The sequence below is a fragment of the Hypanus sabinus genome, chromosome 7 (assembly GCF_030144855.1).
Source record: "Hypanus sabinus isolate sHypSab1 chromosome 7, sHypSab1.hap1, whole genome shotgun sequence".
In the NCBI taxonomy this organism is placed as follows: domain Eukaryota; kingdom Metazoa; phylum Chordata; class Chondrichthyes; order Myliobatiformes; family Dasyatidae; genus Hypanus; species Hypanus sabinus.
The window spans coordinates 81,763,732-81,776,424 of record NC_082712.1 but is presented as its reverse complement, the minus strand read 5'-3'; the positions used below and the strand labels follow the sequence as shown (position 1 = coordinate 81,776,424).

General features: G+C 37.4%; 1 protein-coding gene across 2 annotated transcripts in view; it reads right to left on the bottom strand.

The window, feature by feature from the left end:
* The window catches only part of LOC132396902 (phospholipase D1-like), a 176,501-nt gene that overhangs the window by 146,768 nt on the left and 17,040 nt on the right, over positions 1 to 12,693 (bottom strand). The window lies entirely within an intron of this gene.

Sequence of the window (12,693 nt, the reverse complement as noted above, 5' to 3'; positions counted from 1 at the left end):
ACCCTCAGCATCCAGGACAGGCCCTCTACTCACTGCTGCCATCGGAGAGAAGATACGGGAGCCACACTCAACAATTCAGGAACATCTTCTTTCCCTCTGTCATCGGATAACTGAATGGACATTGAACCCATGAACATGACCTCATTATTAGATTTTTGCACGAATAATTTTGTAATTTATAGGAGTAATTTGTTATTAATGGAGTCCCTACAGTGCTCTGGTTTCCTCCCACAGTCAAAAAGATGTACCAGTTGTTAGGTTAATTGATCCTGTGATTAGGTGAAGGTCAAATCGGTGAGCTACTGGGTGGTCTGGCTCACTGAGCTGGAAGGAGCCGATCGGTGCTGTATCTCAGAATGAATAAATAATAAAGCTGTGCCCTCTGGTTCCAGCCTAGGGAGAAGTTCATGGCCGTCTACCTTATCTATGCCTCTCAATTTCATGAACTCCTATCAGGATTCTCCCCTCAGCCTCCGACGCTCCAGGGAAAATAACCCAAGTCTGCCTCCAGTGGGCCAGAGGAAACAATAAAAACAGGAGAAAATCTGCAGATGCTGGAAATCTAGAGCAACACACACAAAATGGAGGAACTCAGCAGGCCAGGCAGCATCTGTGGAAAAGAATAACAGGTGTCCTGATGAAGGGTCTCAGCCCGAAACTTTGACTATGTTCTTTTCCAGAGCTGCTGCCTGGTTTGCTGAGCTCCTCCAGCGTTTTGTATGTGTTGCATAGAGAAAACAATAGACTATTTATTTTTTTGAGATACAGCATGGAATAGGCCTTTCCAGTCCTTTGAGTCAGGCCACTCAGCAATCCCATGATATAACGCTAGCCTAACTACAGGAAAACTCACAGTGGCCAGTTAATCTACTAACTGGTACATCTTTGGAATGTGGGAGGAAACTGGAGCAGCCGGAAGAAACCCACACAGTCACAGGGAGAACCTACAAATTCCTTATAGGCGGCAACCGGAATTGAACCCAGCATGCTAAAGATAAAACAGTTCCATTTCACACTACCCACCCGAGCCATACACCCCAGCAATGGGCAAAGAGATCCCAATCTCTCCAATGTAACAGGAGAACTCAAGTCTGTCAGAAGAGAGAGCGTGGATCCACTGGAGATTCCCCAGGATTCCCAGCAGCTTCACTTTCCTAAAGTGTTGTGCTAACCACTACTCGACTGTGCCACAAGGCTTTGTCCAACCTTTTCTTTTAAAAAAATAGTTCATACTCTCTAATCCAGGCAACATCCTGGTGAACCGTTTCTGCATTCTTGCTAAAGCCTCCAGATCATCCCTTTAATGGGGTGATCAGAGATGCACACAGTCCTCCGAGTGGAGCTTAACCAAAGTTTTATACAACTCCATCATACTTGCATCTTATTTCCTGCATTCCTGTATTTTCATGAATTAAGACCATAAGATATAGGGACAGAATTAGGCCATTTGGCCCATCGAGTCTGCTCTGCCATTTCATCATGGCTGATCCATTTTCCCTCACAGCCCCAATCTCCTGCTTTCTCCCTGTATCCTTTCACGTCATGACCAATCAATTTATCAACCTCTTCCTTAAGTACACCCAATGACTTGGCCTCCACAGCCGCCTGTGGATAAGAATTCCACAGATTCACCAACCTCTGGGTAAAGAAGTTCCTCCTTGTACCTGGTCTAAAAGGATGTCCCTCTATTCTGAAGCTGTGCCCTCTGATCCTAGCTTCCTCCACTTCAGGAAACATCCTCTCCCCATCCACTCAAAGAGCCATCAACCTCTCCTTACACAATAAGCCTTTCATTTCCAGAGTCATTCTCGTGAACATCCTCTGAACCTCTTCAATATTAGTACATCCATTCTTAGATAAGGGACCCAAAACTGCTCACAATACTCTTTTTTTCCCTTTCTTCTTTTTTATTTATTAATTTTTTTGAAAATTACAAAGAATAAATGTGATGATAAAATAGTAAGAAAGAGCAAAGTAATATTAATCCTTCCCCTCCCCCCCTTAACCCTTATTTAAAGAATGAAAAAAAAAGCAAGAAGAGAAAGATTGCCTGGATATCGGAGGATCCCCACATGCTCCATGGAGTTCAAAATAATTTTAGTATTTATTTTTACTTTCCCCAATTACTTTATAATTTTATCTTCAAAGGACCTATGTATTTAATCCTATCTTTTGTAGGTATGGGAGCCAAATTTTCAAAAATATATCATATTCATTTCTTAGATTGTATGTAATTTTTTCAAGTGGAATACAACTATATATTTCATTATTCCAATGATCCATAGTTAAATATAAATCTGATTTCCAAGTATAACTGTGATAACTTTTTTGGCTACTGCCAATGCAATTTTAAAAGTTTTTTCTGGTACTTATTCAATTTAAGTTTCGGTATTGTCCCTTCAATTATCTCCTAATAAAAATAATATTGGACTATGTGGGAGTTGTACTCCAGTAATTTGCTCCAATAAAAGTCTTAGATTTATCCAAAATGGTTGAATTTTAAAACAAGACCAAGTAGAATGTAAAAAAGTACCAATTTCTTGATTACATCGAAAACATTGGTCAGATATATTTGAAGTTAATCTATTTATTTTCTGTGGTGTTATATATAATTGATGTAAAAAATTATATTGTATTAATCTAAGTCGAACATTTATTGTATTTATCATACTATCAGAACATGATCTTGACCAGCTTTTTCCATCAATTTTAACATTCAAATCAGATTCCCATTTTTGTCTTGATTTATGAATTCCTGATTTAATTGTCTGTTTTTGAATCAAATTGTACATACAAGATGTAATTTTTTTAATTTTTCCTTTTTGAATTAATATTTCTATTTCACTAGGTTTTGGCATCAACATTGTTTGACCCAGCTTTTCTCGTAAATAAGCCTTTATTTGAAAATAACAGAAAAGAGTGTTGTTTGATATTTTATATTTATTTTTTAATTGATCAAACGACATCAACATACCTCCTTCAAAACAATCACCTATATATTTAATCCCCTTTTGGAACCAATTATGTAAAAGTTATTATCCATTGTAAAAGGAATAGGCCTATTTTGAATTAAAGTTCTTTTTGCTAATAAAGATTTCTTTATCTCATCATCCATATTTACCTTATTCCATAAATCAATCAAGTGTCTTAATATAGGAGATTCTTTTTTTTCCCCGTATCCATTTGGATTCCCATTTATGTATAAAATCTTCTGGTATATTTTCTCCTATCTTATCTAATTCTATTCTAATCCATGCTGGTTTTTCTTCATCAAAAAAAGGCGCAATAAATCTAAGTTGATTTGCTTTATAATAATTCTTAAAATTTGGAAGTTGTAACCCTCCTAAATCAAATTTACGTCAATTTTTCCAATGATATTCTTGACATCTTCCCTTTCCAAAGAAATTTCCTTACATATTTATTCAGTTCTTGAAAAAACTTCTGAGGTAATTGTATTAGTAAAGTTTGAAATAAATATTGCAATCTAGGAAATATATTCATTTTTACAGCATTAACTCTACCTATTAATGTTATTGGTAACATCATCCATTTATCAAGATCCTCTTATTTTTTTTAATAATGGCAAATAATTTTGTTAATATAAATTTTTTACATCATTATCAACTCTAATACTTAAATATTTTATCCCATTTATTGACCATCGAAATTGAGATACTAATCAACATTGATTATAATTTCCTTTGGTAAGGGGTAAAATTTCACTTTTATCCCAATTTACTTTATACCCTGATACTTCCCCATATTCTTCCAATCTAAAAGATAATCTTTGCAAAAATTGCAATGGGTTTGTTAAATAAATCAAAACATCATCAGCAAATAAATTAATCTTATATTCTTCTTGATTAACTCTAAAGCCCCCAATGTCTGAATCTGTTCTAATTAATTCAGCTAATGGTTCTATTGCCAATACAAATAAAGCAGGTGATAATGGGCAGCCTAGTCTAGTTGACCTCGTTAAGCAAAATGGTGTTGAAATCTGACCATTTGTAACTACTTTAGCTTGAGGATTAGTATTTAAGGTTTTAATCCATTGTATAAAAGATTTTCCCAACTCATATTTTTCCAATACCTTAAATAAAAAATCCCATTCCAATCTATCAAATGCTTTTTTTCTGCATCCAAAGCAATTGCCACATTCATTTCCTCTCTTTTTTGTGCCAAATGAATTATACTAAGTAACCGGGTTATATTATCCATTGATTGTTTTAAATAAAACCTGTTTGATCCATATGTATTAATTTTGGTAAATATTTAGATATTCTATTAGATAAAATTTTTGCTATTATTTTATAATCTGTATTCAACAAAGAAATAGGCCTATATGATGTTGGTTTTAAAGGATCTCTTTCCTTTTTTGGCAATACAGTTATGATTGCTGTTAAAAAAGATTGTGGGAGTTTATGCATTCTTCCCACTTGATATATTAATTCCATAAAAGGAGGAATTAATAAATCTTTAAATTTTTTATAAAATTCAGGAGGAAAACCATCTTCTCCTGGGGATTTATTACTCTGAAGTGATCCTAAAGCTTCTTCAACCTCTTTTAATGTAAAGGGCATATCTAATCCTTTCTGTTCTTCCAAATTTAATTTTGGAAGGGTTATTTGTGATAAAAATTTATCTATCTCAGCAATCTTATTTTGTGATTCTGATTGATATAGTTCAGTATAAAAATTTTTTAAAGTTTCATTAATTTCTAAAGGTTTATAAGTAACTTTATTTACACCTGTTCTAATTGCATTTATTGTTTTAGAAGCCTGTTCTGTTTTCAACTGCCAAGCAAGAATCTTATGTGATCTTTCACCTAATTCATAATATTTGTTTAGTTCTCATAATTACTTTTTCAGTACGATATGTCTGAAGTGTATTATATTATATTTTTGACAAGTTGTCTTCGTTTTTCTTCTGTCATATATCTTTGAGATTATTTTTCTAACTTTATGATATCTTTTTCCAATTGATCTATTTCTGCCATGTATTCCTTCTTAATTTTAGGTGTATAACTTATAACCTGACCCCTTAAATTGCTTTCATCGCTTCCCATAACACAATTTTATCCTCAACTGAATGTAAATTTGTATCCAAAAAAAATTGAATCTGTTTTTTCATAAAATCACAAAAATCTTGATGTTTTAATAAAATTGAATTAAATCTCCATCTATAGATCGATTCCTCCTTATCCATCATTATCATTGTTATTATCAAGGGGGAATGATCTGACAGTATTCTTGCTTTATATTCCACACTTTTCACTCTATCTTGAATATTTTTTGATGATAAAAAAAATCAATCCTTGAGTAAGCTTTATGTCTATTTGAATAAAATGAATAATCTTTTTCTCTTGGATTAATTTTTCTCTATATATCAATCAGGTTAAAATCTTTCATTAATGATAAAGTTAGTTTTATTACTTTTGATTTTGTAGCAACTTTAGTTGACCTATCCAAAACAGGATCTAAACAAAACTTAAAATCTCCACCTATTAATATTTTATCATGTACATCAGCCAAGTTCAAAAAAACTTCTTGTATGAATTTTGCATCATTTTCATTTGGTGCATAAATGTTCATAAGAGTCCATAATTCTGAAAAAATTTGACACTGTATAATCACATATCTCCCCACAGAATCAATTACTATATTTTGTATTTTAATTGGTAAAGTTTTATTAACCAAAAATTGCAACTCCTCTCGATTTTGAATTAAATGAAGCTGCAATGACATTTCCAACCCAATCTCTCCTTAATTTATGTTCTGTTTCTGTTAAATGTGTTTCTGGTAAAAAAGCTATATCTCCTTTCATTTTCTTAATACATGTTAAAACTTTTTCTTTTCACAGGTCCATTAAGTCCATTAACATTAAAACTTAAAAAATTAAGTAAATTAATCATTCATAATACCTTGGGAACTCTTTAAAATTCTCCATGTTGCTATGAGTCTCTCCCCAACCATCCAGGCAAAAAAGAAGAAAAATAGAAGAAAGGTAACTAATATATAAGAAGAAAAAAAAACAAAATACCCCCCCACTAATGTTGCGAATAAAAAGAACACAACATTACCCCCCTCCCCCCATTTTACAGGTCATGGCAATCGCCATGATTGTACACGTGAAACTCGCAGCCATCGATCAGGAGGTCCTCCAGCTCCCCCGCAAAAAAAAAAGAAAATATATTAGTGAAGAAAAAAAAATTAACGTCTCTACTCCCAATTAATACTCCTCAACTATTTTTTTTCCTTATAAATGTCTGTCAACTCCAACCTTATTTCAATCTTCATTAGTCCACTTCATTTCTATAATTCTTTACTCCTCCTCGTGGACATCAGGTAACCCTTGTACAAATTTCTCCGCTTTCCGGTAGTCAATGAAAAATCTTCTTTCTTTGTTATCCAGGAATATTATCAATTTTGCAGGGTAGCTCAATAAAAATTTATAGCCCTTTTCCCATAAAGATTTTTTCACTGGATTAAATTCCTTCCGCCTCTTCAGAAGATCGTAACTTATGTCTGGATAAAAAAAAACTCTTTTCCCTTCTATTATCAATGGCCCATTTCTCTTTTTAGCACCTTGAGTAGTTGCCTTCAAGATCATTTCTTTATCTTGATACCTTAAACATTTTATCAAAATTGATCTTGTCGAGGTCTTGGTCTTAAAGCTCTGTGTGCTCTTTCAATTTCAAATACTTGGCTTCCTTCTTTCATTTCCAAAATTTTTGGAATCCATTCTTGAAAGAGTTTTATTGGATTTTCTCCCTCTGTACCTTCCATAAGACCAACAATTTTAATATTATTTCGTCATCTAGAGTTTTCAAGTGCATCTATTTTTTCCAACATCCCTTTTCTTTCTATTGTCCAGGCAAGATTATTGTCTTCTGTCTTATCTATTCTTTCAGTGTTTTCTTCCACTTTTACTTCCATCTCTTTAACATTATTATCCATCTTCTTTTGTTTTTCCTCCACATTATCGAGTGTATTCTGCATCCTTCTTATATCTGTTCTTATAGCTTTTAATTCATTCATCATATATATCAGGATATCTCTTATGTCTCCTTTAATCTCCTCCTTCTTCTTCCTCTGTGTTTCCCAAAGAGTCTGATTACACTTCCGATTCACTTCCAATTTCACTTCCAGCCGTAGTTGGGATTTGTAGTCTTGTTAATATCTGTTCATGCATACTTGTTTCTTCGTGCATGCGTTGTTCTTGCCGTTTCTTCTTAGAGACCGCCGACATTGCTGCAACTTCCTGCCCCACATCTTCAGAAGTGCCATGCACTTCGCCGAGAGGAGATCCAACTTGAGTCTGAGGCTTCGCCGAGACGGTTAGGCCTTTTTCCCCGCCGATTTACACAGTCTTCGAAGTAGTAGCTTTCTTCTGTTTTGGTTTAGGAGCCATATCCAAAAATAATCCTGAGTTACTTATAAATAGTTTCTAGTAGGTATTTGTTAACTCTTCTTCATTTAAACCCTATTTCATTACTTTTTATGAGGGAGCTGGATTCCCAACGTCTTGATCCTACGTCATCACGTGACGCCCCCTGCTCACAATACTCCAAGTGAGGCCTCACCAGTGCTTTATAAAGCCTCAGCATTACATCAAAAACACAAAATGCTGGCAGAACTCAGCAGGCCAGACAGCCTTTGAAACATTCTTTGAGGAACGCTTGAGGAACCTTGTTAGGCAGCCTCATGTGTGGCACCTTGTCAAAGGCCTTCTGAAAATCCAAGTACACAACATGCACCGATTCTCCTTGTTCTATCCTGCTTGCTATTTCCTCAAAGAATAGAAGAAGTTTGAAACGTCATTACCTCCTCCCATAGATGCTGTCTGGCCTGCTGAGTTCTGCCAGCATTTTGTGTTTTTTATTTATTTCCAGCATTTGCAGATTCCCTCGTGTTGCCTCAACATTACACCCTTACTTTTATATTCTAACCCTCTTGAAATGAACGCTAACATTTAATTTGCCTTCCTCACCATAGACTCAACCTGCAAATTATCCTCCTGCATGAGAATTTAAATCTCTTTGCACCTTAGGTTATTGAATTTTCTCCCCATTTAGAAAAAAATGTGCTTTTATTCCTTCTACCGAAAGTGCATGACAATACACTTCCCTACACTATATTCCATTGCCACTTCTTTGCCCATACCCCCAATCTGTCTCAGTCCTTCTGCAGTTTCCCTGCTTCATCAACACTACCTGTCCTCCCACCTATCTTCACATCATCCGCAAACTTGTCCACAAAGCCATCGATTCTGTCCAAATCCTTGACATAGAACATAAAAAGCAGTCCCAACGCTTGACTCTTGCAGAACATGACTAGTCATTGGCAGCCCATCAGAAATGGCTCCCTTTATTCACACTCTTTGCCTCCTGCCAATCAGCTAATCCTCTATCCACACTCGGTACTGTTACGAAGGATGAACAGTTCTGATGGGCAGAAGGGTGCAAGGTTGCCCATGTCCCCCTCCCCTGGGAGAATCACAAACTGTTACTGTTACCACACTGCTCATGAGAGAGAATGAGAGAGAGAGACAGATAAGAGGAAAACAAGTGGGAACATCTGCTGCTGATAACACCGGGGGAGAGAGACCATATTATGACTCCTGTAAGACTCACGGCTCCGGAGAGGGCTGTTTACTTGGTACTATTCTGTTCATTAAAATTCCTCAGTGGACAGCCGGAGTGGGCTGGTTTGATGGATTAAGTCATCCAAACCTGATTGACACCTGAGACCCCGTGAGTGGGGATAAAAGTGAGGTCTGGGGTGACACCCCTCAGACGCACCAGGAGACACACTAGTGAGCATCAGAAACCCACGAGAAAGTGTGGAGCATCGGGGACCAGTCAATTTCACTCACAGTGGTTATAGCGAGGCCGGTGGGGGCTTGAGTGTGTGTCCACCCTTGCCTGGGTGACAAGTCCACCACGGAAGAACGGTCTAGTTAAAGGACAGAGGGGTCTCGCTTGAATGGCCACAACCACACATTGATGGGTCAAGATCGTAAAGGAAGGTTTGAAAGACAATAGCTGTCACTGTCTGATCGCCCTCTCAATCTCGCTCTCTCTCTCTCTCCAACAATTACAACTCATCGACCAACAACTACCTCAGCCTGCATGAACTGAACTGAACCTTACATTTCCATGTGACAATTCATTATCCCCTAGACAATGATAGAGCTTGTTTATTATTGATTATTATTATTATACCCACACTTTTAGGTTTAGTATTGCTAATGTGTATTATCTGTGTATTTGCATTGATATTGATTTGTATATTTTACTAATAAACACTGTTGAAAATCGTACCACCAGACTCCAACGGATACTTCTATCTTTGCTGGTAAGACACCCAGTTACAGGGTACGTAACAAATTGGGGGCTCATCCAGGATTTGATACCAAATTGGGGGGGCCAGTGAATCAGGCTGTAAGTCCATTATTTATTCTAGTTGCGTGGGTAACCAGATGGGAAACCAGCAAAGATGGATGTAGACGAACTTATACAAAACCCGACTTTGAAGGCGCTAGAGGATGCCACAAAGACGGACTTGGTGAATATTGCGAAAGGTTTAAATCTCACAGAGGTGAAGTCGTCAATGAAAAAGTGGGAGATACAGAGGGCCATAGCCCAGTTTTATATATCCGAGGATGTGTCCACGCCGGGGGTATTGGAACTTATCCCTGAAAAGAAACCAGTTGTTGGGGTGGTTCAGTTAGAGTTGGAAAAATTAAGGTTGGACGCAGAGCAGAAGAAAAGGGAGTATGAGCTCCAGCTAAAGGAGAGGGCGCATAAACTTAGGTTAAAACAGCTGGAAGCAGAGGAGGAAGAAAAGAAAGCTGAAAGGCAGATGAAGGAAAGGGAGAAAGAGAGGCAACATGAGCTGGAAATAGAGAGGGTAAAGCAACAGGGAAAAGACCCAGAGGAAGGCTCAAGAGAGAAGTTTAATGTTAGTAGGGAGTTTAGGTTAGTACCTCCGTTCGAGGAGATGGATGTTAATAGTTACTTCTTGCATTTTGAAAAGGTGGCAGTGAATCAGAAGTGGCCCAGAGATCAGTGGGTGGCGTTGTTACAAAGTGCATTAAAAAGTAAGGCTCAACGGGCATATGCGGCATTGTCCATGGACGAGTCTGTAGATTATGAGGAAGTAAAGCAGGCTATCCTTCGGGCCTATGAGTTGGTACCTGAGGCAAATAGACAAAAGTTCAGAGATTTAAAGAAAGTGTGGAATCAGATGTATGCAGAGTTTGCCTATGAAAAGGGTGCGCTCTTGGATCGTTGGCGTGCTGCAGAAAAGGTGGAGGAGGATTTCCATTGTTTCAGAGAGTTAATTCTGATTGAGGAATTTAAAGGGTGTGTTTCAGGTATCAGGATGTATCTGAACGAGAAGCCGAATAAGTCTATATCAGAATTTGCTAGGTTCGCAGATGAATATACCCTAACCCACAAGACAAAGTTTTCCTCAAATAAGAGTTACAAGAAAGGCAATAGGGACGGTAAAGAAAGTCCACTGGCTAAGGTAGAGAATAAGCCGGGAGCCGGTGGTAAAGGTAAGGAGGAAGAAAAGCAGGCTGGCAGGAAGGTTCCTGGCTTGACCTGTTATAATTGTGGAAAGGTTGGTCATATTGCATCTAAGTGCTTTGCTCCGAAGAAGGAGACAGGAAAAGGGAAAACGGCAGTCCCTACAGGGTGTATTGTGTCAATCAGCAAATCAGTGAGAAAGGCCAAGGTAGATAAAATACGAGAGGGGCATGAGAAATTTATTTCAGAAGGGACAGTGTCTGTGAAAGAGGGAGAAACCCCATTTCCAGTGAGGATCTGGAGAGATACTGGGGCTGATCAGTCATTGATCCTAAGTAAAGTGCTAGATTTTGGTCCTGAGACTGAAGAGATAGTTTTAAGAGGTATAGGAAAAGGGACAGAAGCTGTGTCTTTGCATGGGATCATTTTAAAATGTGACCTGGTATCTGGACCAGTCGAAGTAGGGGTGCGGTCAGAATTACCGAGAGACGACGTGGACATTCCTCTTGGTAATGATTTAGCAGGTGGTGACGTGTGTTCAGCAGTGAAATTAACGAGCAAATCTGTGAGTGCTGAGGATCCGCCCCTGGATTCTAAGATCTATCCCGCATGCGCAATCACTCGCAGCATGTCGAGAAAGGCGGCTGAGAAAGAGGACAGTTTAAATGAGTCCAGTGTTGATTTGGCTGAGACATTTTTACCGACCCTGTACCAAGAGGGGTTAGGGGATGGTGAAGCGGAGAATAGGGAGGTGAAAGAGAGTAAAGGAGAGGAGGTAGACCTACCCTTAGCCAGGAGGGACTTTGTAGAGGCACAGAGTAAAAATGAGAAACAGATAAGGCTGTTAGAAGGTCCAAGGTTGGACATGGATGATCTGTCTGGCTTGACAGAACTGTTTGAAGTTGAAAAATTTAAATGTGTTCCCGATAATGATATAGGGGCAGTCCTAGATGAAAAGGATGCCTTTACCTTGAAGGAGTCTGCTGGGTTAGCAGATGAAGTTGTTTTAACCCACAGGGTTGAGTTTACTCTGGATGGGAATTGCCCAGAGAGTAACTGGGAGGATCAGGGGAACTTGGAATTTGAAAGAAGGACTGGTATGGAAAGCCTGGAAGAGGTAGATGTCCCATTTGAGTGTGTTCAAGATGTGGATGCACATGGTACTGAACCTAGTATTGAAACTCAGGAGAAGTCTGAGGTATCTGATTTAGTTGAAAAGGAATGCAGTCCTTTTGGGTCAGATGGACTTGGTTCAGTGAAGAAAGGGTTAACCTTGGTACCAGTGGAAAGTGAGAATTCTCAGTTGTTTGTATTAGAAGGTGTGTTAAAAGTTAGTGAGGAGATGAAAGGTGGTGATGTGAATATTATTGGAGAAGGGAAAAGTGTTGTTCCTAAATTGAATAAAGAAAATTTAAAGTCTGGATTGGTTTTAGAAGCAGTAACCAGGCTGAAGGAACAATGGCTTGTTAACAAGGTGCCTGGGAATCAATTACTGTTTGTTTTGGAATTTAAAGGTAAACAACTTGCAGATGTTAAACTGAAAACAAATAGAATGAAGGGTCCTGAAGATAAAATTAATGACTTGCTCAAAAATAAAGGATTGTGTGGAAGTTCAGAAAATAGGCTGAGTTTGGAAAACATTGGTGATAAGAATACTCCTATGAAAGGAGCATCCAAAGGCCTATTCCACATTGGTGAGCAAGCTAACCATGTGAGAGTTAAATGGAAAAGGGGCAAAGGTTGACAAAATTGCCATTTTAAATAACAGGATCTGGTTTTGAGGGAATTTGACAAAGCATGTAATTAATAAAGACAACATCATGGAAGATTGACTGTTAAGTTTAAAAGTAAAATAAAGATTAGTATTTGCACAAACTTTTGTAATGTACTACAGTATAATCACACATGCATTAGTTCACATTTTGTAATATACCTTCAAGCTAAGATTACAACCCTTTAGTTTTTTTTGCTGACGAAAAGGAATAAAAACAGGTGGTTATTAAATTGGAGTCTGATGCTACAGGATTTTTTAAAATATTAAGATACACCATATTAAAGGAAGTGACAATGTAATCGCTGACTGTTTATCTAGATGCTAAGTGAAAGTATATTTGTATTGTTTTATAGTTAAAAACACTTCTGTATTTTGTTAGATTCTG